The sequence below is a fragment of the Cryptotermes secundus genome, unplaced genomic scaffold (assembly GCF_002891405.2).
Source record: "Cryptotermes secundus unplaced genomic scaffold, Csec_1.0 scaffold120, whole genome shotgun sequence".
NCBI classification, from domain to species: domain Eukaryota; kingdom Metazoa; phylum Arthropoda; class Insecta; order Blattodea; family Kalotermitidae; genus Cryptotermes; species Cryptotermes secundus.
The window spans coordinates 2,183,573-2,195,021 of NW_019742442.1; the positions used below are offsets into that span (position 1 = coordinate 2,183,573).

An 11,449-nucleotide genomic window follows, 5' to 3' on the forward strand; every position below is an offset into this window, starting at 1 on the left:
AGGACACTGTCACCTTAAAGGACACCTCTTCAAACTGGGACTCGGTAACAGCCCAACTTGTGAGAGGTGTCAAGAAGAAAACGAAACAGCCACGCATACCCTGTACGAATGTGAGGCCTTAGCCTATTTAATATTCCACAACTTGGGTCAATATTTTATGGAACCAAGTGACTATTTCGACGTCGCCACGTACAAAACCCTACGCTTCATTCGAAGCGCAGGATTGTTGAGGGGATAATCAGAAGGGGAGGCACAATAGATCACTGTGGTCGCGGTGCAAGGGCCAAGAAGGCCAACCCCTTATACTTTCATTCATTCATTCATTCATTCATTCATACTGATACTACTCGATAAATTGTAGATATTTCTAATAAACGTAAAGTAACAGGCCTTCGAGACCAACAGGGTTGTGAGATGTTGAGGTTCCCACATTTTCTAGACAATCGTCTCATAGATGGAGGTAAGGTTGTCAGCTCTACGCGCCGGCCGCCCTTTACCCCCAAGAATATTCCAAGACTATTCCTGGTATTCATTTCTATTAGAGGCTGAGTCAACCCCAGGGCCATAGTGCGGCTGGAAGGATTAGGTAAATTGAAAAAATCCAATACTCTACTTTATTCCTGCATATTCTTCTCTTTAGATCTGTTCTAAATCATTACCCTTCTTCTAAGACAAGCGGCAGAACCCATACATGGCTGTTATCAACGCAGAATAACAAAGTACTTTTACCGGTTCTCACGGTCTCTTCGCTTGGGATTTCTTATATGTTTCTTTCTACCCTGAAAATGGAGGTGATACGTTCCTCCGAAACGTCGGTTAACACCACATATACACGGTGCCAAATCCCAGAAGACTGCTTTCTTCAACAAAGTACTTGTATGAAATTTTCTATCCGGGTTCCATCTTTTTTGTTGCCAAAGTGTCAGTCGCTGTAAGCTTCAGTAGGCTTGTGGTTTATCTACAATTTATTAAACCACTTAAATGAGCCTTATCGACATAAGCCTCGAAGACTAGCCACGTGTCCAGGACTTCATATGTTTACCATGTACGCGTTATAGTAGTTGGTTGTGAGGCACTATGCTACAACCCGGAAAGTCGCGGGTTCAATTCCCGATGAGCTCATTGATTTTTTTTTTAATTCATCTAAACCTTCCAGCCACAATATAGCCCTGGGATCGACTTAGCCCCTAACAGAAATGAGTACCAGGCGTCTTCTTGGGGGAAAAGGCGGCCGGCGCGTAAGGCTGAAAACCTCACTGCCATCTGTGACCCGATTGTCTAGATGATGTGGGAGCCTCGACCTCTCAACCCATCTGGGCCTTCATGGCCTATAGAAAGACAGCTTTAACTTTTTTTACCATCACAAACTCGGGGGAAAAAAGAACACATATTCCGTAATTTGTGTTACTTATAACTTCTCATCATACCAGTTTCACGACACACGTTATAAAGAGTCGTGAAATTGAAATGTTTTCTTGCGGTCGCAATGTTCTAACCTTCTGCTAACCATCACGAGTCTATACTGAACGAAGCCGTCGTCTCTACCCAGAAGTTCGCACTGTTGCCATTTTAGTTTCTTTAATATTCGGGATTTCAACAGCCGCAAGATGAAGAGGACTTCAACGTCATGATTTTCATAACGAGTTTCAGTGAACTCGACCAGTTTTTATTGTATTGACTTCTAAATACGACAGAAGGACAGATGCTCGCATGTGGCTAGTAGTGTTTCAGGAAGAAGACCGTGAAACTCAGGCAAATATTCATTCTTGGAATGCGATTCGAACAGATCGTCCTAATGCAGGAATCATCTAAAGAAATGGATGCCTAGAAGGTTTGAAGCACTGGACCGGTAGAAGCGAAACTATACTATTCTAATTTTAATGAAAATCGGCTCACATGCTTTGTCGCCGTTACCGACAAACAATGGAGCTATGAGGTGTGTAAGTAATGTTGTGAATTGTTTATTATCTACTGAATCAGCTGACGCTTTCTCGAATCATGTGTTATATCACTTTGAATAATTGCATGGTTGCTCATGGTGAATCTGGAAACGCGAGGAAGAAAATGATGGCATATTTGAAAACACAGTTCCAACATTTACACAAAATGACTGCACAAGCCTATGAAACTCAACCTGGTGCACCGGCCTCCCTACCGAGGTTTATGCCCAGGGCATCCTGAACGTAAAACTTGACTATTAACCATACACTGTGAAACTGCCCGAAACGAGGACAGGACTATGCATAGTGAAATGGCAACACTTTCATCATCTTGTTCCACCGCCTTGAGATACTGTACTTTCATAACACGAAGAGCTGGTAATTCCCATAAGCAATCATAAACCTTGTAACGGGTGGCCTCATAACTGCACCATTACATGTCAGAGGCTTGATAGTGGGTTTGAATCCCGTGAAAGTGTTGTACAAAAAAACTCCTCAGTAGAACTATATATATTTTTCTCTTTTATGACTCATCAACACAAATTTCACTGTGCTGTACTTAAAATCCATTTTACTATAAGTTTCGACGTGTGGTCATGGATTTTTCAATTGACCTAAACCTTCCAGCCGCAATATGACCCTGGGGTCGACTCAGCCTCTAACAGAAATGAGTACCAAGAATCTTCTTGGAGGTAAAAGACGGCCGGCTCGTAAGGGTGACAATCTCACCTACATCTCTAAGACGATTGTCTAGAAAATGCGGGAGCCTCGACGCCTCATAACCTTCTGGACCTGCACGGCCGGTTACAAGGATAGCTTTATCTATATTGATCATCTTCTGGTGAACATTCCATAATAGTTGATAGTTGTGGAATGAGAGCCGTAGCAAGCCCACGCAATACCGCACGACAATTTGGATTATCCCAGCCGAGGATCCTCGAAGTACTTCAAATCTTTCCACACATTCGTCCTCTAGGGTTGCAATTCTGCGAATGGCTATGACATCGACACAGCACAGATGAGCTTTTTGTGTAACATTCTGTAGACGAACGAAACTTACTGTCCACAACAGCCGCCTCTGGGCGTGGGATAATCATGTTATTCGCCAACGTAAGCATCCAGTTCGCGTCAGCGTCTGCGTTTGGGCGAGATTCGTCGGCCTCTGAGTGCGACCTGACAGGCTGACTACACAGCGATATCGTAATGTTCTGGGAACTCCTGTACCGGAGCTGCTTACAAACGTCACTCTAGCTGTGAGACAGAGGTTGCGGTTTCAGGACGAAGAACCTCAAGGTCAATATGAGGAAAGTGTACGAAAGGCTCAGCTCCATGAGTAAGTAAGTAAGTAAGGTAGTGGCTGAAAGCGAAACATCCAAGAAGGTGGATTGGACGTCGAGGTCCGGTTTTATGGCCTCCGCGGTAGCCGAATCTATCTCTGGTGGATGTTTTCCTGAAGAAGCACGTTTGTGTAGTTCCTCGAAGGACTATCGAAGTTCTCATTGCATCGCTTCAAGCAGTCGTGACAAAGGTCAATCCCAATATGTTAAGGCGTGTTTGAGAGAATGCCTTATGGCGCTCTGCCGTCTGCCTTAATATAGATGGAGGCACTTTCGAGCACCTGTTCGACAGGAGAGTACCTTTAAAACGGGAATAAATATCTGGTCATGAGCTCCAGATGGGGCTCGACACCAAGGCAGACTGACTGCCCGTCAGTTGCAGTGTGGCTTTGACTTTGATTTTGACTTTGAACACCTGTTGTAACTAAGAGGCTCCCACGATTTAATCATTCGTTTCGCTATGTATATAGATGTATCTCGAACGCTAATCCGGTCGTTACATCTAGTTGGCCGGGCTAAAAATTTAGATTTTCCAGGATCTGAGGAAGCTCATTAGCTAGGTTTAGACGTTACAGGACATGGGGTTTGGTTATATGACGCTGCGGTGAGGCGTAAGCCGTCGGAATTTCCAACTCAGAAGCCAAAAATTTTGAAATTTCGCAGTGTCATGAATTTAAGACCGTGTATTTAAATGGTAGGCGAATGAAAGGAGAACAAAACAGAACAAAACCATCTCCGTTGTTTAAGTCCGCAAGCGAACTATACCGACTGAGCGACCGCCTTTTGTCGGCGAAGTTAGTGCCAACTTTAGCTGATAGAGGATGTTGCGTGGTCAGCGCAACGGATCCCCACAGCCGTTAATTTCTGTTTTCTAGACCGGAGCCGCTATTTCCTTGAAATAGTTCCCCAATTATCCTCACGAGGCTGAGAGAACCCCATTCCGGACCCACTACTTCTCAGAAAATCTGGCAGGGCCGGGAATTGAGCCCGGACCTCTGGATCTGTAGCCAGAACTCTGACTACTAAACCACAGAGGCAGTCAAGAAAGGAAAACGTTTTAGTTAATTTATTTTCTTTTACTGGCCGTCTCTGTAGTTTCTCTATTTAGGGCAAAGAATATCTCAGGGTATTGTACACTGTAGCATTTATTCGTGGATTACGTACATATAAATATTTGTATTTTGATGTGCGGCTGCTTAGTCATTGATAATGCGACTGTTTTACTTCATACCATTCGGAAATGAAACATAATTCTCCTTGCAATTGTATAATTACTGCATGTACTAAGCATTCAAACAATTTTTCGCTGGCATTTGTTTTATGAGGGGGCACGCGGTAGCGTAGTTGGTTGAGGCCATATGCTACAAGCCGGAAGGTCGTGGGTTCGAGTCCCGATGAGATGGATTTTTTTCATTTGACCTAATCCTTCCAGCCGCACTATGGCCCAGGGGTCGACTCAGCCTCTAACAGAAATGAGTACCAAGAATCTTCCTGGGGGTAAAGGGCGGCCGGCTCGTAAGGCTGACAACCTCACCGCCATCTGGGAGCCGATTGTCTAGAGAAAATGTGTGGCCCTCAACGTCTCACAAAGCTATGGGCCTCCATGACCTGTTACAAGGGTAGCTTCAGCTTCTTTTTTTTTTTTTTTTTTTTTTTTTTTTTTTGTTTCTGAAATCTTCAGCCTTGTACATTCAAGAAGTGTTACATATTGCGAGAAATCACTCAGAAGAAAACAGGGAGAATGGCGACGTGCCCAAACTGAAACTTACCATCAATAAAATAAATAAAATAAAAATAAATAACTCAGTATTGTTGTTTCAAATAAGTAGACCAGAGTAGCCCTGCCCTCTTACACGGCTCTGGTTGCCGTCCTAGTTGCAAATACAGCCTCGCTTTTAAGGTAACTTGTTAGAGCTCCGAGACACTGACATTTGGCGTCCTGAATGGATTGATTCCGCTTGAAAGCAATGTTATCAACGTCCATTGACGCTAGCTGTTCGCCAAATATTTTAGGGTGATCAAATTAAGCGGAAAGAGACTGGGTGGATACGTGCCATGTGGATGGAAGATAAATACCTGCAGATTTCGGTGGATGAGAGAATAAATCGCCTTGATGATAATCACATAGTGCAAATTAATATTGGGATGGACGGTTTGGAGGATGTGGACTGCAATGGACAGGATCCAGTGGCGACTTGTTCTGCATGAGGTAACTGGCCCTAGTGGCCGCGCCATAGCTCAAGCGGTTAGTCACTGGCTTCCCACTGCGGCGTCCGGGTTCAATCCGGGTCTGGTCAAGTGGGATTTGTAGTGGATAAAGTGGCACTGGGGTAGGTTTTCTCCGAGTACTTCAGTTTCCCCTGCCAATATTCATTCCACCAAATTCTCCATCATCATAATCACCCGGAGCAGGTACAATAGGCCAATCAGTGGCCGCCGTGCCTAGTGGACCCAAATGGAATTAATTAATTAATGGATCCTACTGTTCAAAAAATGACCGAGAATTTCTTAAACTGTTGAGCGACTATCAGCTTTTCAAGAAGGATCGTACTCCATGGACTTAGAGAGTTATATGATTATTTTTTTTTTTTTTCATTTGCTTTTCGTTTCTTCATAATATCAGATGAATTTATATACAAGGTAGGAATTTTCAGAGAATTGTTTTAATGCAGAATTTTTATGGTTGTATTTGTTTATCGCGGTTTGAAAAATGGTTACTAAATCATACGTAATTTTGTAAAAATTCAAATAAATGGTTATTACCTCGTACAATGAAAACATTAGTTAAGCAAGAATTTAACTTCAAATTCAATTCAGCGAATACTTCCCGCCATTCAGTTCAGATTTTTTTGTCTCCTAGTCTCCTATTTAAAATTATAAAGACTCTAAACTACACATTTGTAAACTTGCCTATTGCTTCGTACGCGTGATACAATTATAAGGGGTTTACTAGTATTTTAGTATGTTTCACTTTTCGTTTGTGTGTTGTGTTTTGTTTGAACGTGTTTATGTGTGTTATTTGTCTGTTCTCTTATTGTAGTTCCACTGCCACCGGGTGTAAACTCATTTGCAGGTAAATGCACATAATTCAATTCATTTCGTGTTTATTTATGTGCAAACTTAACAGCACAGTGGCCAATAACAAAGTTAGCACGAGTACATAGAAATACACAAAAAATTAAAGAGCAAAATACGAAATATGACAGTCTATAATAGCAATAAATTAGTAACAATTCCAAGAAAAAAAATTAACTTAGCTTTAACAGGCGAGAAAAATAAAATAAGTAAATTTCGAATGGTTATTCCATTATGTGGTGAGAAAGGACAATATAATAATAATAATTTACACCCTTCGTCAGATATTCTAAGAATGACAAAATCATAAGGATGAGATTGGCAGGACATGTAGCACATACAGAGGAACTGAGAAATGCATGCCAATATCGAAAACTTAAAGGAAAGAGACCGCTTGTAAATCATGAAGTAAGCTGAAGCAATACTCACAGGCCTACATGAAAGATGATACGAAATTTGAAGCATCTAAAGGCTAGAGGGAAGCGAAAATACAGCTTCTAGTTTGCGTAACTTTAATCAGTTTGAACCTAGTTTCTGTGTAAAAAGTTATGTTCAGAGAATGGACACAACTCAGTGACAGCAAACGGGTGTGTTCTGTAATTCCATTAGGAATTTCCTACGCTTGCTAATGTGAAGCACAATGCTATCATCTTATAACTTCCCGTCATTCGTCAAGTCGCTCAGGCGGCAGCGTCTGACCCCCCTCCGGTGTAGTGGTGTCGCGGAGGTCGAGACTGCTAGTGGAACTGGCAAACTTATGGTCAACAAATTCCATAATGACCTTACCAAGAGCATACAGAGTTCGGAAATGTTCTCTGTCGTTGTCGCCGTTGTCAGGAGACAGTTGAAGCCTAGCATCAATTGTGTTGTTGATGGAAAAGAGAACGAACCGGTGGCAGGTGCTCACTGAAGATAAACTGAATAAAATCGACGCTAGGTTTGAACAATCTCGAAAATTCTCCGGGCTACTGGACTTTAAAATATTAAGTTTTCTCCCTTTCCGAAATATGCCTCAACATATGGACGTAAACTTTTTATGGATGTGCCAGAATGGATGCATAACAACAGAGACAATTACCAGCACCCCCTGTAATCTGAGTAATTTTTATTTGTAATTTGTTAAGTTCCAGGTTTTTCGATTCCGCTAGTCATCTCTGCCTCCGAGACCCAATTGAACAAAAGAAAAGCGTCAAACGCTTCCTCCTGAACGGCTCGGAGATTTACTTCATGCTTCAAGACGATTCCACTGCAAAGGCACACCAAGTTAGCTCCTTGAATGCAGAATAGGTTTCGCGCCCTACAGGTAGAGACAGATATAATTCTGTCCTGATATCGGCAACATTTTCATGACGAAAATTTTTCACGGCCCTGATACTGTGGACCATGTTGACTTACGTCACGAAGCGCCTGCCCGTCAGCCAGTACGATGATATAACAGACTTGCTTCACAACATGGCGACGTTCCACTGTAACTGGGTCAAGGTAGGTCACTTGTTCCAGCCATAGCGCACAAAACCACTCACCTCGTCTTACGGCAAGAGAAAGTATAGTAAAAGAATTTAATATATTCTCTCACTTCTATCTTATATCTATGGCGAATTTTCCGAGATGAATATAAAGAAACGACATCTGGCCTAGGAATTTACTCGAATTCTTATTGATTTGCCATATATGTCTCCCAACGGGGAATTACCTCTTTCTCATTTCCGTCATTCTCTTCCTCTCTTCCTCACCTTTATTGCTTTCACGCCTTATCTCTTGCCATCTCTCTTCCTTTAGAATAACCAAAAATTTACACTTCTATAGTGTTCCTGCTGCTATTACTACTACTACTACCACTAATAATAATAATAATAATAATAATAATAATTAATAATAATAATTGGGAAGTGTGCATAGCGTTCCTGTCCATGCTCTGCTGTGACCACATATATGTTCTTCAGATGACAGAGTTCTAAGCAAACAGCTGCTGCTTGTGTAAGCACGTAAGAACTACTACGGCGTGAGAACGACACAACATACACGCCTAGTAATATAACACACGTCACACATACGCAGCAAATTGTGTGCGTGTTTGGGTATTATATGTATGTATGTATAAATTATTTTTATTAATTTCGTTATTATTATTACTATTATTATTGTATGCTGCTCTATTTGAAATTCAGATTCTCACATTGAGGCATTGTCTAGGTATGTTTGCTTCTGTATCTTTATTCATGCTGTGTAATTAATATAGACTATCATTTTTGTATTAGGTTTCTTTATTATTTTTTGTGGATTTCTCTATTCGCGCTAGCTTTGTAATTAAGTTTGCGCGTAAATAAACACGAATTGAATTGAACTGAATTGAATTGAATTGAATAATGAAAATGTTAGTACGCCATTTTTAATATTTTCACTGTCGTCGCTTTTCCGTTTTTCTACTGTGCAGACGATATGTTCATGAAAGCAATTTCTTCGGGAATTGTTTATTTTCGTGCAAATTCCAGACAGCATACGGGTTATGATCAGAATTGATACTGGGAATGTACACATGTTCTGAAACAGGGTCGACTTCCATTCTCGCCTGCCCAACTTACGTTAAAGCATAATCTAACCATCAGGGGTCACGTTCATATACTCAGTTCCATCTAAGTACATTCTGCTTACTTCTAGACCAACTTCTACTCGAATACGGGCCTTTGGGAGAATGTATGCTTTATTCTTTACTGTATCACCCCCTCCCCCAACAAATTAACGCTATAAACATAACAGACAACTCTTCAGGCGCTGAGTCTGACCTCTTCGCAGTTCCTTAAGATCTCCCTCTCGTGGAGGTCTCCAGATAGCGAGTGCAAGAGACGACCCTGAGGTACGGAGAGCTGCCACGAATGCACGAAATGAGCAGTCATGGACAGCTGGCAAGGAATAGTACGAATGTTTTACACCGTTTACCGTAAAATAACCTGTATTACTTAACGTTTACAGAGGCCTCGCAATATCGTTTTAAATAAATGCATAATTCATTGACGTAAATCTTTCCCCTTTCGTTTTGTTAATATTATATTTCCTAGGACTTCAGCGACTATTGCAGTTGTTCGCGCCTCTTTCCGAGAAAAGTGACGTACATGTTGTTAGCTTCGTGGTTGGTGAGCCTGTTGTGTCCAGCCTGCCCTGCTTACAAGTGCGAAAGAACCATGTACACATCACAGCAGGCCCCAGGGGACGGCTTGCGTCTAGAAAGTATTGTGTGTCGTAATTGGGCCGAGCGAATGTGGGGCCTACATATTTGATAACGGGTTGGAAACTTGTGTAGTACGAGATTGGAGAGATTTCATGCTCCAAGCGTCCATGGCGGTTCTGACTTACTTACGGGCTGATTACCAACTAACTTATTTTCTAACCACCGGTACACATGTGTCTGACTAATCACCTAATTCAGTTAACTTGCTAAGCTACTGACTAACAACATAGCTAAAGAAGTCCGAACATGACTAAACGCTTAAGTATAAAATTAAATAGATATATATTTTTTTTCAATTCATGGTGTGGGGGTGAGACGGAGTTCGCTTAGTACGCAGGCCACTAGTGGAACTGTTGTACCAGCCCCGGATGATAGATAATATGGAGAATTCGGTGGATTCAGAATTGGCAGTGGAAACCGAAGTAATCAGAGAAAACTTGTCCCAGTGACACTTTGTCCACCACAATCCCATATGAGCTGGCCTGGAGTCGAACCCAGGCCGGCGCGATGGGGAACCGGTTAATAGCTATGTAACCAATGACTTAATTAACGATTTGAAATTTGAAACACGAGTTAAAAGCCGCTAATAGCAAACCACGCTACTGGACACGAACGCCTACGGTGCTAATACCTCGCAACCCATTTCTCCAAATTTCATATTAATTTTACCCTTCCCGCTCCTTTCCTGTCATGTAAGAGATCGCTTTTCAGGAGTTTCCTCCACTAAAATTCTCGGCTACGCATCCGAACCGTGATAATGGCAGTGGATTCTTGTGGATTCATCTCTGATATGCCACGTCATCAACCCCTGTTCATATTTCTTAACCTTATTTCTGCTCTCACATCTCGAAAGCGGTGTTTGTAATCTTTCTTTCAATTGCTCTGGCAGTCCATTCCGGGCCCTGACCTCTTAATCAGTTCCGTAATCATTTTCCACAGACGAGGGACTCCTTGGACGAGCGACGAGTTCGTCGCAAGGCCTCAGCCTAAACACAGGACACCACAAACACAGAATAAAACATACACACATCAAACAGCCATGCCTTATGTGGGATTCGAACCCACGATCCCAGCGTCCGAGCGAGAGAAGATAGTTCATGCTACTGTGACCGGCAGTGTTTGTAATACGGTGTGATATTATTATTGTTATCTTTCAACAGAGCTCTTTTTATTTCCTTCTAATCATCTGTTCTGGCTCCAATAGTTTGTAGTTACATGATTTTTCATACTTGTTTACATGTTTTACATATCGATACATTTCACAATGGTCATTTTAATTTTATAATTTTATTTTTACGCTCTTGCCAACATTTACCGAGTCTACTTTGGGAAGCTGATAGCTGTTCAGCTAGTCGAGAACATTTCCCTCCTTTACAGAACCACAAAGGATCTGTAGCAATGCAGCCTGGCTTCGAACCCCGGCTATGCACTCGTACATACACATGGTTGGTTATAAGATACCCGGATTTGGTCAAGCCCAGTTGATGTTGTGTAGCAGCTGCGACAGGTGTTCGGGATGTATTGTTTAGCAGACAAATGCAATTAGCTTGTTGTCACTTTCTTCTTATGGTGAAACACGAAAGCGAGTGGACAGTGTTTAAGCGCGATAATCTCACCCGTGCGTAATGTGACACATTTGTGGCAAGCACAGGCGTTACATGAAGAAAGCAGTCTTCTGGGATTTTGCACCATGTATATGTGGTGTTAACCGACGTTTCGGACTGCTTTTACCGGTTCTCACGGTCTCTTTGCTTGCAGATTTCTTATATATTTTTTCTTCTACCCTGAAGATGGAGGCGATACGTTCCTCCGAAACGTCGGTTAACACCACATATACACGGTGCCAAATCCCAGAAGACTGCTTTCTTCAT

General features: G+C 42.1%; 1 protein-coding gene across 1 annotated transcript in view; it reads right to left on the minus strand.

Annotated features, from left to right (window-relative positions):
- The window catches only part of LOC111873076 (fatty acyl-CoA reductase 1), a gene marked incomplete at its 5' end in the record, with an annotated part of 59,157 nt that overhangs the window by 20,867 nt on the left and 26,841 nt on the right, over window positions 1–11,449 (minus strand).